This window comes from Cervus elaphus, chromosome 28, assembly GCF_910594005.1.
Source record: "Cervus elaphus chromosome 28, mCerEla1.1, whole genome shotgun sequence".
Taxonomy (NCBI): Eukaryota; Metazoa; Chordata; class Mammalia; order Artiodactyla; family Cervidae; genus Cervus; species Cervus elaphus.
This window is the reverse complement of record NC_057842.1, coordinates 36,879,613-36,901,732: the sequence shown is the minus strand read 5'-3', so window position 1 is coordinate 36,901,732 and position 22,120 is coordinate 36,879,613. Positions and strand designations below refer to the sequence as shown.

The 22,120-nt window shown below is 39.2% G+C and overlaps 1 protein-coding gene across 1 annotated transcript in view; it reads right to left on the bottom strand.

The window, feature by feature from the left end:
• Nucleotides 1-22,120, bottom strand: part of FRK (fyn related Src family tyrosine kinase) — a 97,714-nt gene that overhangs the window by 39,521 nt on the left and 36,073 nt on the right. The window lies entirely within an intron of this gene.

The window sequence follows — 22,120 nt, the reverse complement described above, 5'->3', positions numbered from 1 at the left end:
GGTGATGTCCACTACGACATCCCTTCTCACACGTGCATTCTGTCTGAGAAATCCTGTATTCACTTTCTGTCAAATGCAAAGCTTCCAAGGTGGGCTTACCACCACATGGTTAAGCCTGACATGCTCCATGCTCCATGCTCCAAAATTGCTCATCATCACCATCAGACTGTCCACTAACTCTCCTAACACCTCTAGGTGTTAGGAGGCAAACATTCTAATCCAGGGATTCATATATTTCACATCAAACTATGAACAGTCAAAAATGTAGTTCTCTGAGCTGTTCTTCTTCTTCTTTTTATTATTCCTTTTTGCAGCACACAGGCTTAGCTGTCCATAGCATGTGGGGTGTAGGATTTTAATTCCCCAACCAGGGATCAAACTCATGTCCCCTGATTGCAAGGCAAGATTCTTAACCACTGGACCACCAGGGAAGCCCCTCTCTGGGCTTTAATTTCGACATTTCCCCATCTCCATTGCTGTCAACTCCTCCAGTAATGTGAGATGATTTCGCAGGTTTAGAAGGAAGTTTTCATCCATGGAGTGAGTGAGTGAAAGTCACTCAGTCGTGTCTGACCCTTTGTGACCCATGGACGATATAGTCCATGGAGTCCTCCAGGCCAGAATACTGGAGTAGGTAGCCTTTCCATTCTCCAGGGGATCTTCCCAACCCAGGGGTTGAACCCAGGTCTCCCACATTGTGGTTGGATTCTTTACCAGCTGAGCCACAAGGGAAGCCCAAGAATACTGGAGTGGGTAACCTATCCCTTCTCCAGCAGATCTTCTCAACCCAGGAATTGAACTGGGGTCTACTGCATTGCAGGTGGATTCTTTACCAACTGAGCTATCAAGGAAGCCCCTTTATCCATGGAAAGATCATATGAAAAAGATACTTCTGCCTGGGTAGTATCTTCTCAGTGTCCCCTCCACTTCTTATCTTTATCCTCTTATCCATAACATTCCAGAACTACAAGAGTCAATAAATGTGAATGTGACCAACTCCAACAAAGAATTATGGATATTAATATCTGAGCCAGTTTAAAAATTATGTCAAGTCAGTAGACACCAATATGATAAAGAGGAAACTGAGATAGCCAGCTTTTCAAGAATAGACTCACTATGGGGTCATAATTTTGATCTTTATCATTAAAGATTTTAGGTAAAACATCTATCTTTCCAGGTTATCATCTTTTAAAATATAAGCACTCAAAAAGAAACGTAGGCTTGAGGGAAAAGATACAAGCTGAGTGAGGAACTGCAGGCTGGAAGAGGCCCTCAAAATTGGCTCCAATTGTTTGGAGAGGTCATAGGTATCAGGGAGTATGAGTGCACGAAGGGTGATATAATTAAAAGAAGAAGTGGAAGAAGTTGGGGGAAAAAAAGACATTAAAATATAATTACCTCCTGACAAAAGTAGGATGTTTGTTTACCATTTTCCTAATCATCAAATTTCAAATTATATACTATTAACTGTATTAGCCAGGAAATGCCAGAGTATGTGAGAGCAATGAACAACTCCAAAAATCTCAGTGGTTTAGAGACAACAGAGGTTTATTTTGTACTCAGCTGCACATCCACTGAAGCTCATCTGTGCTACAGCCATCTCTGTGTCTACCAAAGAATTTCCATCACCATGCTTCCATGACTGGCCAGGAAGGCAGGATTGGAAACTGTGGCAAATCACAGGCTGGCTTTTGGAGCGTCTATTTAAAGCTCCTGCTCAAGAATGAGCCTACGGACAAATAAGTTGTATGTTCATGCCTAAATGCAAAGAGAAAATGTAATCCTATGACTTGCTTGAAGGCAGAAAACTTGGAAACACTGTGTAGACTACATTAATGACCACCACACCGATTCAATAACAGGAACCAAATTAATATCCATAGACCATTGTTTGCCCAACTGAAATTATAAAGGGCTTGAACCTAGACAACATATTAAAAAGCAGAGACATTACTTCGCCAACAAAGGTCCATCTAGTCAAGGCTATGGTTTCTCCAGTAGTCATGTATGGATGTGAGAGTTGGACTGAATATTCATTGGAAGGACTGATGCTGAAACTCCAATACTTTGACCACCTGATGCTAAGAACTGACTCATTTGAAAAGATCCCGATGATGGGAAAGATTGAAGACAGGAGAAGAGGACGACAGAGGATGAGATGTTGGATAGCATAACCAACTCAATGGACATAAATTTGAGCAAGTTCCAGGAGTTGGTGATGGACAGGGAAGCCTGGAGTGCTGGAGTCCATGGGGGTCTCGAAGAGTTGGCCACAAGTGAGTGACTGAACTGAACTGATTGGAAATGTTCCAAGGTGGCGATGGAATAAATTCATAGAAAAATAGAAATTTATGTTTTCCATCACTGCATAAATAAGTAAATAGAATAATGAAATATAATTAACAACACAAACAGAACCAAACATACAAATTAGTGATGAAAGTATAGATTAGTCAATAAATGATGCTGGTACCATTCATAATCCATATGAAAATATTAATTGATGTTACTTACAGCATATACAATAATTTTACATAGATTAAAGACCTAATATAAAAAGCAAACTTTAAAACACTCTGAGGATATTAGAGTAGGGAAGTTTTCCTCAACAATACAAAAAGAAACGAAAGACATGTAAGCCTTAAGGGAAAGACTGATGATATTTATTGCATCACAATTAAAAGCTAACAACACCAAGATTGCCATGAAATAAATTTTAAATATAAGCCACAGACCTGGAAAAGGTACTTGCACAGCATATAACCAATAGGACTACTATTCAGATTATATAGAGATCTATATTCACTAAAAAAATAAATAAGTCACAGTATATACTATGACAAAAATTGACATAGTATATACTTGATAGCTGGCAGAAAAGAAAACCTAATAACCAGTTAAAAAAAAAAAAGGAAGGAAGTATAGCCTTTATCTATTGTCAGTAATTATGAATATTAAGAATATTTAAATACAAAAATGAAATGTGATTTCACTTTTCAGGCTGGACAAAATTTAAAACTTTCACATTCAGACATTGGGAAAAATATGAAACAAGAACCTTTATACAATACTAATACTAGTGGCAAAGTAATTGGTACAATTCATTCAGACAGCATTTGGCAATACCTGGTAAAACTGAATATTTGTATAGTACTTAATTTCATTTCTAGGTTGTATACTCTATGTGCTCAAGGAAATATACCACAAGAACATTTAGTAAAGGATTCTCACACTGAAAACTGGAAACAACCTAAATGTTCACTTCAGGGGAATTGATAACTAAATTATGCACATAAAATGGATTACTATGTGGGAGTTAAAGCAAATATATTGTTGAGGGACAAAAGGAAATTCAAGAATGATTCATAACATTATCATGCCATTTATACAAAGTTTAAGCAAACACACTAAAAAAAGTCATAGATTTTTATGGATAAATGCCTATTTAGTGAAAGCTAATGTTGAAAATTCTGAAAGATATGGGAATACCAGACCACCTGATCTGCCTCTTGAGAAGTCTGCATGCAGGTCAGGAAGCAACAGTTAAAATTGGACATGGAACAACAGACTGGTTCCAAATAGGAAAAGGAGTACATCAAGGCTGTGTATTGTCACCCTGCTTATTTAACTTATATGCAGAGTACTTCATGAGAAACGCTGGGCTAGATGAAGCACAAGCTGGAATCCAGATTGCTGGGAGAAATATCAACAACCTCAGATATGCAGATGACACCACTGTTATGGCAGAAAGTGAAGAACTAAAGAGCCTCTTGATGAAAGTGAAAGAGGAGAGTGAAAAAGTTGGCTTAAAGCTCAACATTCAGATCTGGTCCCATCCCTTCATGGCAAATAGATGCGGAAATGGTGGAAACAGTGACAGACTTTATTTTGGGGGGCTCCAAAGTCACTGCAGATGGTGATTGCAGCCAGGAAATTAAAATACATCTACTCCTTGGGAGGAAAGTTATGACCAAGCTAGACAGCATGTTAAAAAGCAGAGATGTTACTTTGCCAACAAAGGTCCATCTAATCAAAGCTATGGTTTTTCCAGCGATCACGTATGGATGTGAGAGTTGGACTAGAAAGAAAGCTGAGTGCTGAAGAATTGATGCTTTTGAACTATGGTGTTGACGAAGACTCTTGAGAGTCCCTTGGACTGCAAGGAGATCCAACCAGTCCATCCTAAAAGAGATCAGTCCTGAATGTTCATTGGAAGGACTGATGCTGAAGCTGAAACTCCAATACTTTGGTCACTTGACGCAAAGAACAGACTCATTTGAAAAAGCCCTGATGTGGGAAAGATTGAAGGCAAGAGGAGAAGGGGACAACAGAGGGTGAGATGGTTGGATGGCATCACTGACTCAATGGACATGAGTTTGAGCAAGCTCTGGGAGTTGGCAATGGACAGGGATCCCTGGCGTCCATGGGGTCACAAAGAGTCGGACACGACTGAGTGACTGAACTGAACTGATAGTTAAAGTACTCAGGCAATTTCTTTTTAGACTCCATTTCCAGCAATGGAAAAATTTCTTCAGACAAATGTTTCAAGCAAAGAAGCAACATGGATCAAATATACTGACCAATCCCATACATTTTCCTGATTTCCAGTGCATTAATTATCCAGCAATATTAAAATGTTTGGTCCAAATGTAAATATGTAAACCTCTATAATAATTATAATTTATCTTGCAGATTAAATTCTTAGAAGTACAACTATTTCTCCTATATCTCATTTTTCTAAAGAATAAACACTCCATTCTGTAAGTTTTACATGCAAACATTACATTTGTATTTTGGATAATCAAGTTTATAAAATAACGTGTTTTCTCTGCCCAATATACATATAAGCAAACAGTTCTGTAAATCAAATGGTTAAAGATACGGTCATTTTACTACACTTGCAGAGAGGAACTTCTATCTCACCCATTCCAGCCTCTTGGACAATCACTTTACAAGGCAAATCACACCAGTAAAAAAATCAATGATAATAACTATGAAATACATGAAACTATTGGGTTGGCCAAAAAGTTCTTTCAGGTCTTCCCATACCATCTTGTGGAAAAAGCCGAACAAACTTTTCGACCATCCCAATATTTAATTGGATGTATCAGCTCACTTAATATCTGGAATTTGACTTGGCTGAGCTACCATCAAGAAGCTACCATCAAGAAGAAAATAGGACTTCCCTGTTGGATAAAAAGAATTTGCCTTGCAATGCAAGGGACACCAGTTTGATCCCTGGTCTGGAAAGATCACATGTGTATTGGAGCAACTAAGCCTGTGTACCACAGCTCCTGAAGCTGTTCTCTAAAGCCTGGGAACCTCAACTGCTGTGCTCACGTGCTGCAACTACTGAAGCCCATGCGCTCCAGAGCCCGCGCTCCCCAACAAGAGAAGCCAGTGCAATGAGAAACCACAGTTAGAGAGTAGGCCCCCCCTCCTCACAACTAGAGGAAGCCCCTGTGCAGCAATGAAGACCCACCACAGCCAAAAAGCAAATTAATATTTTAAATAACTGAAGAAAATGAATAAAAATAGATTTCTGGATGCAGTGGCATTATAATGCCATCTTTCATACTCAGAGATGATGCATCTGCTATAGATTGTGATCACTAGAGCGTATGCTGTTGCATAGACTAATGGGCACTCGATAGTTCGTTCCACCCTCTGCACATGTGAAAATTGTTCCTTAATTTGTGGCCTGAGCCTCGGACAGAACTGTAATTCTCCTCAGTTCTGCCTTCAGAGCCCTTGCCGGCCGCGTTCTGGAGGAGTACATCCACCACGGCCATTTGCAGTGCTCTCTGTAAGCCGTAGTTCTTATGTGCAGCAAACAGTGAATGCCAAGAAGAAATCAAGAAATCCTAAGAGGTTATAAAACATCAAAGAAGAGTCTTATAGAGCATGATCCTCAAAATGTGGGTCAGCATCGCATGGAAACTTGGAAATTTGCAGGCTTTACGTCGTACCTACTGAATCAGAAAGTCTGAAGGTGAGGCCCGGCAACCTGGGTTTTAATAACTTGTCCCCCAGTAAATCTTATACACACCAAAGACTGAGAACTACTGCGGTGCAGAAACAGTGAAGAGGTTAGAAATTTACCTAAGACATCTGAGAACAAGTTAGATCTGGCACTTACATGTGAATAACTATCCAATAAAATGACACTACACACACTCACACACATACATTTTATTGATATTTAATGAAAATAACCTTTATTACTATGCCTTATCCACCATGAAAGAGACCTTGATTAAGATTAACCAAAAAGAAGAGGAGCTCTGTGGTAACTTATAACCTTGGAGAAAAATGCTTCAATTAGATGAAAATGGAACAAAAATTACAATTTTTTTTTAGACAAAAGGAGTATGTAATTGAAATCTAAGATTTATTTTGCAAACATTTGAGTGTCTACTGTGTGTAAATTACATAGCCCTGACATAGAAAGATCTGCAAGACATATTGCTGGATATGAAAGGGTAAATTGCAAAGTACTAGGAATATTATAGCTTTATTTATATTCCAAAAGCCAACAAGTCAAAAATTATATGTGCTTACTTCTTTGGAGATTAGGAACAGATAAAAAATGATGACAAAGGACTTTCAACTTTTATTCTGCATTCTTCTCTGTAATTTAGATGTTTATAATAAGATGCAGTTATATCATTTCACAATTTATTTACAAAAAATGTTGAAAGAAATCAATCAGGTACATGCTACAAAAAAAAACTGCACGTTACAAAGATCTGGACTAGAAATTTGGGCAGTTAGAATTAAAAGCTACAAGAAAAATCTCAAAGGAGTATGGAATGAGTGAAAGTGGATGAGCAGTGAAACAGATGGAAGATCAAACATGACACCAGGGTATCAAAACTGTATCACAGAAGGACAACGTACTCAGCAGCACATCAGGAGGCAGAGTGCAATGAGAAGTAAGAGCTACCGCATCTCACTGGGAAGTTATGCCTGTATTTCCTCATTTGTACATGGGAATGATAATCATTACCCTGCAGTCTTGTTTTGAGATTAAGGAAAATCATGTGTGTAAAGTGATCAATGCCTGGCCAAACTCACACTTAATAAATAGCACTTACTTTAAGAGAACTGATTGAAGGGACAAGTTATATATTTGTTTTTAGACATGGTGGCTTGGAGGAAATGATAGAACACAAGTGAATATGTGAACCTGATCTTAGGTCTCTGTCTGAACTGACTTCTCTGTCCTGCCTGTCCAGTCTTGACTAGGCCATGCCGCCACGAGGTGGCAGTAGTCCATTTTACTAATCCAAAACAGCGAGCTACAGCAGTCAGTTCAGTGCAGTTCGGTCCCTCAGTCCTGTCTGACTCTTTCCAACCCCATGGACTGCAGCGCAGCAGGCTTTCCTGTCCATCACCGACTCCCGGAGCTTGCTCAATTTCATGTCCATCGAGTCGGTGATGCCATCCAACCATCTCATCCTGGGTTGTCCCCTTCCCCTCCTGCCTTCAATCTTTCCCAGCATCAGGAGGGTCTTTTCCAATGAGTCAGTTCTTTGCATCAGGTGGGCAAAGTATTGGAGCTTCAGCGTCAGCATCAGTCCTTCCAATGAATATTCAGCACTGATTTCCTTTACGATTGACTGGTTGGATCTCCTTGCAGTCCAAGGGACTCTCAAGAGTCTTCTGCAACACCAACTCCAACTCCAACACAGTTCAAAAGCATCAGTTCTTCGGTGCTCAGCCTTCTTTATGGTCCAACTCTCACATCCATACATGACTACTGGAAAAACCATAGCTTTGACTAGATGCAGCTTCATTGGCAAAGTAATGTCTCTGCTTTTTAATATGCTGTCTAGGTTTGTCAAAGCTTTTCTTCCAAGGAGCAAGCGTCTTTTAATTTCAAGGCTGCCATCACCATCTGCAGTGATTTTGGAGGCTAAGAAAATAAAGTCTCTCACTGTTTCCACTGTTTCCCCATCTATTTGCCATGAAGTGATGGAACCAGATGCCATGATCTTAGTTTTTTAAATGCTGAGTTTTAGGCAAACTTTTTCACTCTCTTCTTCTACTTTCATCAAGAGGCTCTTTAGTTCTTCTTCACTTTATGCCATAAGGGTTATGTCATCTGCATATCTGAGGTTATTGATATTTCTCCCAGAAATCTTGATTCCAGCCTGTGATTCATCCAGTCTGGCATTTCACATGATGTACTCTGCATATGAGTTAGATAAGCAGGGTGACAATATACAGCCTTGACGTACTCCTTTCCCAATTTGGAACCAGTCTATTAGTCCATGTCCAGTTCTAACTGTAGCTTCTTGACCTAACAGATTTCTCAGGAGGAAGGTAAGGTGGTCTTGTATTCCCATCTCTTGAGGAATTTTCCACAGTTTGTTGTGATCCACACAGTCAAAAGCCATAGTGTAGTCAATGAAGCAGAAGTAGATGTTTTTCTGGAATTCTCTTGCTTTTTCGATGATCCAACGGATGTTGGCAATTTGATGCCTGGTTCCTCTGTCTTTTCTAAATCCAGCTTGAGCATCTGGAAGTTCTTGGTTCACGGACTGTTGAAGCCTGGCTTGGAGAATTTTCAGCACTACTTGGCTAGCATGTGAGACGACTGCAATTGTACGGTAGTTTGAACAACTAAGACGGCTACCCTTAAACTCTAAAGACAGCTACCTAGACTCTAAAAAAAATAGATCTCTAATACCAATACTTGTATCCTCCCCAAAAATAGCAAAAAAGAAATTGGGTAGATCAACTTGGCATAGCCACCCATGGGAAAGTTCCCAGGGATGAGTCCCCTGGTGGAAGGCAGGTTAGGGGTGTTTCTATTGCTGTCATCACAGTAACACAGGTTATTATAGATAAAAAACTACCTATTGTCCCCACCAGTGTGGTCTGGGAGAATCAGCGAGACTAACATTTTTGCAAAATACCTACAGTTTGCAGGGTGCATTCATAATCACATTTAGCCATTTATGGTACCTAAGGCTTGGAATCATGACCCCTTAAGCTATGGAGATTCTATATGACTTTCCTTCACTAATCTGTGTTTCAGTAACATTGCCAGGAAAGTCTCTATCAAAGTTCCCTATGGTCCAGGTAATTTTCATGTCCTTTCCCCTTTCCTCCCTGTCCCTTCCCTTTGGCTCAGCATGGCTCTTGGCTTGCAGTAATTAATCCTGTCACTTTTCCCCACTCCCTTAATATGATAAGGACAAAAAGATAATAATAATACTGATCAATGTATTCTCTTTGTTTTCCCTCCTTTCCATTTCTGCCACCACAACCTTTGTCCCATGCATCATCACCATTTGGACTATGGAAATGTTTTACTGCTACGTTTAATCTTAATAGCTTGTGCTTGCAGATCACACACAAGGAGCCAGGCACTGTGGCTACAAGTTTTATGTGCATCACCTCAGTCTCTATCCCACTTGCTTACCACCACCACTAGATTAATCATTAGAAAACATGACCTGGTATATCTCACCAGTACATACACATTAAAAAGTTTTAAGGGTTCCCTTTGCTCATGGAGTAAAACCTTTATTAACTCACCTCCATGTGGCCACTAGCCATTTCTTCAGCCTTATCTTCCCTATACCAATTCTGCTCCAGCTAAACTCATCCTCTTCCCACCATTGGTGGTAGCATCACTTAAAACCTGCCTCCCCAGAATTCCTTCAGTGCTCAGCCACTACTCCTCTGGTTTGGCAAGACACGCACAAAAACTAGTGTTGCACAGTATTACTTTTTATTTTGAGATTAGTCCCTGTGTTCACCTGAGGCTGCAGACCTCTCTGGCATAAAGACTGAGTCTGGTAACACCAGATATGCTTTTTGGAGCATTTAAATAAATACTTGCTGATGAAGCAGTTAACACATTGTATCTCAGTGTGGGCATTTTATATAGTCTTTTGATTTATACTGAATGCTGGACTTAACATAATGCCTGTGTTTCACGTAATCTTTTATTTGTTCTTCCCAAAGAGTCTGGAGGGCAAAGCATTTAAGGAAGAAGCCTAATCTGTTCTGGGCCAGTCACAGCACAGATTCGAATGTTAATTGGCCTCAGACCACAGATTTCAATCTAACCACTCTCTTCTGCCCAAGGGAACAGTTCTGCATGAATGTAGAGACCAAAAATGAGGCTGACTCTTCTGTCCTCCAAAACACAGGGATATCAGGGCTGCACAGAGGAAAGCGTGTGTGATAAAGTCACAATGTCACATTCAGTATCTGAGGTAGGACTTGCAGTCACAGAAAAACCAGGAAATTCCTTGTTTGGGTCGTTTGATAAAGCTTTGTTGTTGCTATTGTTCACCTCTGTAGTCATCATGAAAGGGGACTTTTGAAAGAATTTTCTCAGGGAGGAAGTAAGGTTAACTAATTGGTACTTTCCCCACTGAGGAAGGTACAGTACCACGCGTTTATGAAAGCATCTGATTGTAACCTGAATCCACTTCCCTGAGTCTAGTCATCAAAAGTACACAATTCCTCACAAAAAGTTTAGGAAGAATACAACAAAGGTTAGACACGCAATCAGTCTCAAGGCACTGCTTTTCCTTCCCAACCATTTCAACAGTGTAAAAGGAAATAAAAGTTAATATTATTTAAAATAAAAAACAAAATGTGTACATATAAGATGTTCATCAAGCCTGAAATAAAAGTATAAAATTTAACCTATGTACTCTGTTTTTGTACATTTGTGATCATGCTTGTCCTAGAAACTAGAGGAATATGGGTTAGAGTTGAAAGCGTTAAACATTAAATAGTTTCTATCTTTGTCACATCCAAAGAAAGTAAACTGATTTGGTAATTCCTGGGGAAATGCTCTGCTTCACAAAACACCACACCTGTTCATTCACATTTCTTTCTTACATGAATAAGCTCTGAGGTACTAACATTTCTTTTTAATGGTTATATGGGTCACTAATTTCAGAGTGATTTAGTTTCCTACCCCTCAAAAATAGTTACCTTCCTTCATGAATCATTTTCTTTTTCACTCCAAGACAGAAAACTAAAAGGAACTTTTTAATTCACTTAACTTTATAGAATTTTAATTTCCAGTGTCATGAATGATATTTATCTCAACCCACTTCATTTAAACCATTGAGTATTCTTTAAAAAGCAGCAAAATAACTTTTTCTTTGAGAACCATCTTCATGGAAAAAACAAGACCAAAGGTTTGAGTCTAATCAGTGGATGGTCCCTGTGGGCACCTGCTCTGGATGGGTTCATAAAGCCATGTTTTGGATTTGGCAGGCCAGTCTGAACTTTCTGGATAACAGGTTTCTCATACAAAAAGAAAAAAAGAAGGAGCGTCTACATCCTTTTTATAAATATCAGAGATTATATTCAAAATATTTTGTGACTGATACAGTACAGGTACCCATTATTAGAATGGGCTTCCCTGGTGGCTCAAAGGTTAAAGCGTCTGCCTGGAATGCGGGAGACCCAGGTTCGATCCCTGAGTTTGGAAGATCCCCTGGAGGAGGAAATGGCAACCCACTCTAGTACTCTTGCCTGGAGAATACCATAGAGGGAGGAGACTGGTAGGCTACAGTCCATGGGGTTTCAAAGAGGTGGACATGACTGAGTGATTATTAGAATAGACACCAGCAAAACCAGAGGCTCATGTTTAACTTTCAACCATGGTACTTATCATTTTAACACTAAATGATGCACTGTGTCATCCCTCACTTTCATTGAATTCTTTACTCGATATAACAGATAGGAAACATCTTTAAAGTATCTTTACCTTCTCATTACCATACAGGGTAATATTGATATAATTTTTCTATATGCTTTATATGCTGAAATATTATCAGTTATATTTACTTCATAAGTATATGAAGAACAGATGAAAAAGCAAAAGAGGAAAAGAAGAGTGCATTTCTTATCCTTTGAGAATCTTAGAGTATCAAGGGAGAGACAAAAGGTCATTTTAACTGAGTAATAACTCAAAGAGAAAGTGATCAAGCAAAAAGAACATTTAATCACCAAGGGATCTCTGTCAGAGATATGAACAACTAACAGTGAGTCAATGATGGAAGCCTTTTTAAAGAAAACACACTTTGAATACAGGTTTGGAAAAGATGAGCAGTCCAAAGAAATAAAGGGCAAGGGCACGTGCACAACTGAAGAACCAACAAGGTGTCTGTGAGCAGGTTGGTTTGGTTGGCAACAGTGAGGGGGGGACCATTAAAGGAAGAAGCAAGAAAACCAGTTCTTTGATGTTTACAGGTAATTGTAGGTGGAAACTACTAACTCAATGGGAGAAGCAGATCATCAGCAACATTTTAAAAGTTCATTGGGAGGATAAGACATTCCACTTAAGATTTTAAATGGGAGATAGTATTAAGTATGAGGCACACCAGCAAAAATGACAGAAAATTTTGATTTGCACTTTAAAAATTATTTAATGAACAAATTTAAGAGATGACAATATGGAGTGTGGGAACAAGAAAGAGTTCTTCTGTGGGAGGAACACAGGAGAGTTGATCAGAAGTTTAGAGCTGGAAAGACATTTTTATGTGAGTCCATGAGTAAATCTTTGAAATTCACTGTAAATGTGTCTTAATGAGTATGTGCATTTTTCTGGGACATGAATACATCACTTCTTTAAATTCTCAGTGACGCCTATGACAGAAAATTCTCATCTTCCTCAGTAAGTTTAAGTGGCTTTTTTCAGGTTCACACAAGAACTGATGACAAAGCTATAACTACAGTCTACCAGCATAAAATTCATCCACTCATTCATTTTTCGCTCAACAGTGCAACAAGGATTCATTCAAACACCTACTCTGTACATGCACAGTTCAGGCTGGTAGAATTACAGCTGAGAATGGAAGGAACAAGAAATCCTGCCTCTGTGGATCTTGCATACTAATGGGGAAGGACAGCAACAAACAAAATACATGAGTAATTATACAGTGTGTTCAAAGGTGATATGTGCAAAAGAGAAAGGAAAAAGAAGCAAAGGAAGGAAGAGGCAGATTGCATTTTTAGAATCACTCTTAGTAGGCAGCAGTATGTGGCAGGAGGAATTTCAGAGGGTTTTGCCTCGTGTTCCTAAACTCAAAGTAATCAAAATAAATAGAGATGTGGAGAAAAACTGAACTGCATCTTTGAGAGGAGTAAACGAGTGAGGATCATAATCTACTCTAGGATTGAAGCCAATATCCAGATTTTTCAACTGCAATTTGGCCAAGATCTATAGGCAGATTTTTTTTCTAATTAAAGAACAAACAATGTCCATCAACTTCACTCATGTTTTATTAGTGACATTTATGAAATGCAAAACACCAGGAGCTACAAGTATCCTCCAAGGGTCTCCTGGGAAGCAGTGGCTCTTTAGCCAAAGAAAAGTGAGCAACCTGTTTAACGGGAAGAGTATTGTTTTATGAAAAATAACTATACATAGGATAGAAATACTATTTCTGATTATAGTAGAATAAATAAAGTAGGATTCATTCATAGATATCTCTTAAAGCCATATAAAATCAAACTATTTAAATGAAATTATCTTTCACATTTGGCAAATATACAATGAAGAACGAAATCTCTGTCTAATCTTAACCCACACATGGCACAAAGACACACATATATGTGTGGAAATGGATGTGTAAATATATGTGAGGGGGAGGGGAATGTGTCTGCAGCTACAATCACAGGTGTGCACAAATTGCACTACAATTTTAGGGATTTAAATGAAACAGGTGTTCCCAGGCAGACAAGGAGTGAGACAAAGAATTCAGTAAAGGTCAGAAAAAACATTGCTTTTCCTTTTTCTTTCCATAATCTGACCCTGTGCACCCAGCTACCCACTAAGATTGGATATAATTAACAATTACCAATAATAACCCTAGCATAAATAACTGAAGCTTATAACCTTCATAAATGCCACCCACTGGACTTTGAAATGCTAGAAGCTGAACAGTCCATAGAGCAGCTGGTTCTTGTCAAAAGGAAAGCCAGAAGCAGTGCCAGAAAATACACCTTTTGTTTTCAGTGTCAACAAGCTATTTGTCAGGAAACAAAAGGAAGGCTCCACCAGCCCTGGGAGATGTTTCTGAACCTGAAAATTGGTTCTCTGCTTGTTTCTGCTTAGAGTTAGAGGAAAAGGCAGTTGCAAGAGTATATTAAAACCTCACTCCTGGGAACTATTAGGAGGAAAGGCCATCTGAGAGAAGGAAAGCTGTCACTCAACACCCACTCTGCCACACACACACCAACCAACACCACTTAACTTCCTCCAGGGCCTCAGTTTCCAACCCCCTAAGTCTGCATAAGAATGCCAGGCAGAGCGGGTCCCACATGAATGCCCCCAGGCCTGCGGTGGAGCCGAGGATGCTGAAAGTTCCCAAGTGGAACACACAATTCAGAGGCAGGAAGCCAAGTACCCAGGGTCTAAAAATTACAGCCTTGTTTAGGTTTGTTTGTTTTTTTTTTTTTTAGAACAGACTTATGGATATGGGATGGGGAATTGGGGGGCGGGGGGGGACGAATTGAGAGAGCAGCATTGATATGTATCAGTTCAGTTCACTTCAGTCGCTTAGTCGTGTCAGACTTTTTGTGAGCCCAGCACGCCAGGCCTCCCTGTCCATCACCAACTCCCAGAGTTTACCCAAACCCATGTCCATTGAGTCGGTGATGCCATCCAACCATCTCATCTTCCGTCATCCCCTTCTCTTCCTGCCTTCAATCTTTCCCAGCCTCAGGGTCTTTTCAAATGAGTCAGTTCTTCGCATCAGGTGGCCAAAGTATTGGAGTTTCAGCTTGACATATGCACACGTGTGAAATAGGTAGCTAGTGGGAAGCTGCTACGTAGCATAGGCAGTTCAGCTTGGCGCTCAGCTCTGTGATTTGAGGAGACAGCCTTTCTCTTACATCTGTATCTTCGAGCTCAAACCTTTGTTCTCTCTGGCCCACTCTGCCCCATGTTGGACTTCACTCTCTTATTTTCAACCCATCCAACAAGTCATACATTTAAAAGTTGAAAGCAAATACTTAAGGACAATCTAGAATAGAAAGCAAGCTCACACAAACCAGAAACCTCTGTTCTTAAAATTTTAATATCCTTTCCCCTAAAGAGAAAACTTGTCAACACCTTCTTTTCCCTCAGATCCAGGGCCCTACTTTTACAGTTTTACAATGAAATACCCCCTGCTTCTGTAGTCAAGGCAATTTGGTCTGGGCCTCCTTCTGGAGATTCCAACAGACATCAAATTATTCTTTCAGTAAAGGTCCATGCACTCCAGGTCTTGATTCTTATCAACACCAACAGAGAGAGTTTTGAAAATAGAATTTTCTTCAGCACATCAAATCCTTAGGCAAGCAGCCCTCCCACCACTGGCCATATCAGAGCATGGCCACATAGTTATGCATATTCTTGTGTCAAGGGCAAGGACACACCCAAGCTCAAGGGTGAAGGGACAGAGTTTCTTCCAGTTACAATTATCCTTTAAATAATATAATCTTATTAAAATAATGAATTTCTTGAATTAGGTTAAAATATTTGCTGTCTCAAAGTGTCATAATAAGGGGATATGTTCCAATGATACACAATGTAAATATTATTTATAAATAACATATAAGCTATTTGTATACAAGTTCCCAGGTGGCGTCAGTGTTAAAGAGTCCACTTGTCAAGGTAGGAGATAAAAGAGATTCGGGTTAGATCCCTTGGTCGGGAAGATCCCCTGAAGAAGGAAATGGCAACCCACTCCAGTATTCTTGCCTGGAAAACTCTATGGACAGAGGAATATGGGCAGGCTATAGTCCATGGAGTCACAGAGTCCAATACAAGTGAGGACGCACACATTGGTAAATTGGTATTATGTGTTCTAAGAAGCTGAACTATGCCCTGCATGGATGGCCACCTTACTAATTAACCAACTGTAATTCAGTAAGATTTCATTTCATACTTTTCATGATACAAAGACTTTCCCAGCTACTAAAACACTAGTAGCCTGGGATTAATTAAAGAACTCAGTGAAATATATAGTATAGTAAACTCTAACCGGTCAGTTGTGTCCCAGACAAGAGATTTTTTTTTAATTGGAGGATAATTGCCTTACAATGTTGTCCTGGTTTCTGCCATACAACAGTGTGAGTCAGCTATAAGGATACATATATTCCCTCCCTCTTGAGCCTCCTTCCCAACCTCCATCCCATCCTCTAAGTTATTATCACAGAACACCAGGTTGAGCTCCCGGTGTTATCCAGCAACTTTCCACTACCTACTATTTTACATATGGTAATGTATATGTTTTGGTGCTACAGAAAAGAGATTTTTAAACCTTATAGATTTGAAAAGACCTGCTGTTGGAATGACAACACAGGACAGGAACACTCAAGAGCTTCAAGATTGGGACTCTCAATAGGCATGAGTTTTTTGCCAGGCTGAGTGATGGTAGATTAATTATATAAGACCCCCTCGTTCCCAGTTAATTCCTATTCTTTCTTTGGATTGTAGCTCAAGTATCTCAGGCTAGGAAATCCTTGTCTGCAGGCCAGGTGAATAGGAGCACCACATTTCTTTCCTTGTTGTTTTTTAAAAAATATTATTTGATTAATTCTCACTTCCCTACCATACTTGTAAGTGCCAAGAGAGCAAAACCCTATTTTTCTGCTCATCACTCCAATGTTCAGAGCCTACCACAACACCTGGTATTAAGTATACTCTTAGTAAAGACCATGAATGAATGAACAAATGATTATTTGGGGATGTGAGTCTTATCAAGTTAAAATGAGTCCTATGAAGTTAAAGCTGACCAAATAACTTTTAAAAATAAGACATTAATATAGAGAGAATCGTCTGAAGGTTTGGAACAGAGAACAAAAAAGTAAGTCAGATTTTATCAGTCATTAATATTCTCATAGCCAATCAGATGATCACAGTCCTACAAATAAGGGGAGAATAACAACAATCACCATAAGGATAGCACCTGGGTTTCACCCCACAAGTCACAGTGTCATCATACCTACATCATGGCACTCATTCTCATGGCAAAGCTTGGGGTAGTCAAAGCAGGTGCTTCAATATCCTCATTGTGTGGAGGAGGAAACTACAGCCAAGAGAAACAGCGTAACCTGGTCAAGTCATGTAGGTAACAGGCAGTGCCAGAGTGTTGGCAGATGTGCAAAGCACTTCGGTGCAATTTCTCTAACACTGTACAGAATGTGCAGTAAGAAACATGTCCACAAATCAAAATTTTACTCTACAGAGTGGGTCAGAAATAAAAAGAAATGATTGCATAAAGGGATTAAAAATATTATAAAAAGATATTTTAAAAATTTTACCTAAATTTGTAGAAAACTGCCCCCACAATGTGGTTTTAGTAAAAAACAGGTTATTTAGGGATACATCCCTTTCATTGTGAGTAGATAATCTCTTTTTTTTTTTTTATAATCTCTTATGCTATGTTCCAGAGAGAATGCTAAACAGAGGGAACCATCGCATTGGACTATTGTAACAAATCACGTATTTTTGTTTTTCATTTTTTACATTTCTCTTCAACTTCACTGATTTTCTACAAAAAAAGAAAATCACATGAAGATATTTACTTTTTATTTTCTTTGACATCCTGCCTAAAAAAAATACTACATACAACACAAAGGACTGTTCAATTTCAATAGTCTAGACTTATTGTGAATCAACTTATTAAAAATGTTCTCATAGAATAACAGAATATACCTTTAAAAAGTTAAACACTAATTCCTGTTTGTTGTTCAAAGATCAAAATCATGATCTTTTGCTGCACAAAGATCAAAATTTGAAAATGGAAAGCAAAATAAGATTCAAATAAATATTTAAATAAGCAAAACATCCCTAAAATTATAGATGATATTGCAGATAATGAGTTATGAAGCTTAAAGCAGATTTTCTACACTACCAACCAAAAAAATTGATTAGACATCTCAAAAATAAATCTAAATTATTACTTATCTTTCTATAGAAAATGGTATTATAAAATCATTTTCACATGAAGAACCAATCGAAGAAAATGAAGTCAAAATATGAAGGAAAAAAATTCATAGAGAAGGCAGTTCATCTAATAAATGTGATGTTATGTTTATTATTTGCCAGCTTCTTTAAATAATTTGCAGTGCTTTAACCTTCTAGATAAATATTCTCCTTCTTACCAAATTTGGTCCACATAGTTTTTAATTCTTTATTTAAAGAGAACCTCCTCCTCTAGACTATGTAAACTGTAGATTCATGAAACCTAGATCCACCCATGTTCAGAAATATTTTCTTAAAAAAATCTCAATAAGACACAAGCTTCCCATTTCCTATGGTTTCATACTCATAACAAATTTTTAAGCTTAGTATTATAGCAATTTTCAGACATATTCCAAAGTAGAAAGAATAGTTTAATAACTTACTTTAGCTTTATCAACATTTTTGAAGTCTTATTTTTTGTAGGGCAGGCAAACCTTGGAGATACTGAGCATTCTCGATGGTTCCAGACCATCAACATAAAGTGACTATCACAATAATAAAGAATCTGCCCGCAATGCAGGAGACCCCAGTTCAATTCCTGGGTTGGGAAGATGCCCTGGAGAAGGGAAAGGCTACCTACTCCAGTATTCTGGCCTGGAGAATTCCATGGACTGTATAGTCCAGGGGGTCGCAAAGAGTCAGACACAACCGAGTGACTTTCACTCACTCACTCATCACAATAATAAATGAATCACATGAATTTTTTTAATTTCCCAGGGCATATAAAATTATGTCTACACATACTGTAGCCTATTAAGTATGTGATGGGCTTCCTTAGTGGCTCAGTGGTAAGGACTCCAGCTGCAATGCAGGAGACATGGGTTCGATTCCTGGGTCAGGAAGATCCCTTGGAAAAGGAAATGGCAACCCACTCCAGTATTTTTGCATTGGAAATCCTACAGACAGAGAAGCCTGGCAGGCTGCAGCCCACAGGGTCTCGAAAGAGTAGGACATGACTTAGCAACTAAACAACAATAAAGTATGGGATAGCATTGTGCCTAATTAAGACAATTTACATTCCTTAATTTAAAAACACTTTATTGCTTTAAAATGGTAACTGTCATCTGAGCCTTCAGTGAGTTGTAATCTTTTTGCTGGTGAAAGGTCTTGCCACGATGTTGATGGCTGCTGACTCATCAGGGCAGTGGTTACTGAAGGTTGGGACAGTTGTGGCAATTTCTTAAAATAAGACAACAATAAATTTTGCCACACTGATGGACGACTTCTTTCCTTAAGCCTCCTGAATTAATGTGTGCTAGCTTCAAAGTTTCTTCTGCAGCTTCCTCACCTCTTTAAGCCTTCTAGAAGTGGACAGAGTTAGCACATTGCTCTGAATTAGGCTTGGGTTTAAGGAAATGTTGTGGCTCGTTTGATCTTCCAACCAGACCACTAGAGCTTTTTCCGTATGAACAGTAAGGCCGTTTTGTTTCCTTATCATTCATGTGCTCACTGAAGCAGTATTTTTAATTTCCTTCAAGAACTTTTTCTTTCTGTTCATAGCTTGGCTAACTGTTTGGCACAAGAGGGCCAGCTTTCAGCTTATCTTGGCTTTCAACATGCCTTCCTCACTAAGGTTAATCATTTCTAGCTTTTTATTTAAAGCAAGGGACATACACCTTTTCCTTTCACTTGAACCCTTAGAGATTACTGTAGGGTTATTAACTGGCCTAACTTCATTATAGTTGTGTTTCAAGGAACAGGGATGTCTGCTGGAAGAGAGGCAGAAAGATGAGGGGAAAGCCCATTGGTAAAGCTGTCAGAACACACCCAACATTTATCAATTAAGTTCTCTGTTTTGTATGTGGTACATGGAGCCCCAGAACAATTACAATAGTAACATCAAAGCTCACTGATCACAGATCAGTATAATAAATGTATTAATAAAAATAAAGTTTGAAATACAGCATGAATTACAAAAATGTGACAAAGACATAGAGTGAACAAAAGGTGTTGGAAAAATGGCCCTAGCAGACTTACTCTAATCTGTGAAAAATGCAATATCTGAGAAATGCAATAAAGCAAAGCAAATTTAAACAAGGTATGCCTGTATATGGGGTTTCCCTGGGAGCTCAGCTGGTAAGGAATCCGCCTGCAATGCTACCCACTCCAGTATTCTTGGGCTTCCCTGATGGCTCAGTGAGTAAAGAATCTGCCTGCAATGCAGGAGACCTGGGTTCAATCCCTGGGTCAGGAAGATCCGCTGGAGGAGGCCATGGCAACCCACTCCAGTATTCTTGCCTGGAGAATCCCATGGACAGAGGAGCCTGGCGGGCTGCAGTCCATGGGGTCACAAAGAGTCAGACACGACTGAGCGACTAAGCACAGCACAGCACGTGCCTGTATACATCTAACTGATATGAGTACAAATGGTTTCCAAAATTTGGTGAGAAAATTATAGTGAAAAAAATAACTACAAAAATTTCAATGGTGTTATGTTAGTTTTTAAAAATGATATTTTATGATCCACTAACTTTTAAAATCAGATTCTGCTTGTTCTTTAGAAACTAAACAAGTAGATTCTAAAATGTTTTAAATGTTGAGAATTCTCTAAAATGAAAAACATTACAATAAATATTTACTGAGGCCTACTCAATATGCCAGCAAATTTGGAAAATTCAGCAGTGGCCACAGGACTGGAAAAGGTCAGTTTTCATTCCAATCCCTAAGAAAGGCAATGCCAAAGAATGCTCAAACTACCGCACAATTGCACTCATCTCACACGCTAGTAAAGTAATGCTCAAAATTCTCCAAGCCAGGCTTCAGCAGTATGTGAACCGAGAACTTCCAGATGTTCAAGCTGGTTTTAGAAAAGGCTGAGGAACCAGAGATCAAATTGCCAATATCCACTGGATCATCAAAAAAGCAAGAGAGTTCCAGGAAAACATCTATTTCTGCTTTATTGACTACATGAAAGCCTTCGATTGTGTGGATCACAATAAACTGTGGAAAATTCTGAAAGAGATGAGAATACCAGACCACCTGGCCTACCTCTTGAGAAACCTGTATGCAGGTCAGGAAGCAACAGTTAGAACTGGACATGGAACAACAAACTGGTTCCAAATAGGAAAAGGAGTACGTCAAGGCTGTATACTGTCACCCTGCTTATTTAAATTATATGCAGAGTACATCATGAGACACACTGGGCTGGAAGAAGCACAAGCTGGAATCAAGATTGCCGGGAGAAATATTAATAACCTCAGATATGCAGATGACACCACCCTTACAGCAGAGAGTGAAGAGGAACTAAAAAGCCTCTTGATGAAAGTGAAAGAGGAGAGTGAAAAAGTTGGCTTAAAGCTTAACATTCAGAAAACTAAGATCATGGCATCTGGTCCCATCACCTCATGGGAAATAGATGGGGAGACAGTGGAAACAGTGTCAGACTTCATTTTTTTGGGCTCCAAAATCACTGTGGATGGCGACTGCAGCCATGAAATTAAAAGACGCTTACTCCTTGAAAGGAAAGTTATGACCAACCTAGACAGCATATTAAAAAGCACAGACATTACTTTGTCAACAAAGGTCTGTCTGGTCAAGGCTATGGTTTTTCCAGTGGTCATGTATGGATGTGAGAGTTGGACTGTGAAGAAAGCTGAGCACCGAAGAATTGATGCTTTTGAACTGTGTTGTTGGAGAAGACTCTTGAGAGCCCCTTGGACTGCAAGGAGATCCAAGCAGTCCATCCTAAAGGAGATCAGTCCTGTGTGTTCATTGGAAGGACTGATGCTGAAGCTGAAACTCCAATACTTTGGCCACCTCATGTGAAGAGTTGATTCATTGGAAAAGACCCTGATGCTGGGAAGGGTTGGGGGCAGGAGGAGAAGGGGGCGACAGAGGATGAGATGGCTAGATGGCATCACCAACTCGATGGGCATGAGTTTGAGTAAACTCTGGGAGTTGGTGATGGACAGGGGGGCCTGGCATGCTGTGATTCATGGGGTCGCAAAGAGTCGGACACGACTGAGCGACTGAACTGAACTGAACTGAACTGAACTCTAAGACTAGGCTTACTTACAAGTTTACATTATAATTGGAAAAACATACATGTATACCAGTATAAAAAGACAAAAAGTCAAAAAATATATGCTACCTAACCATATCATACATCATTGTGATGCC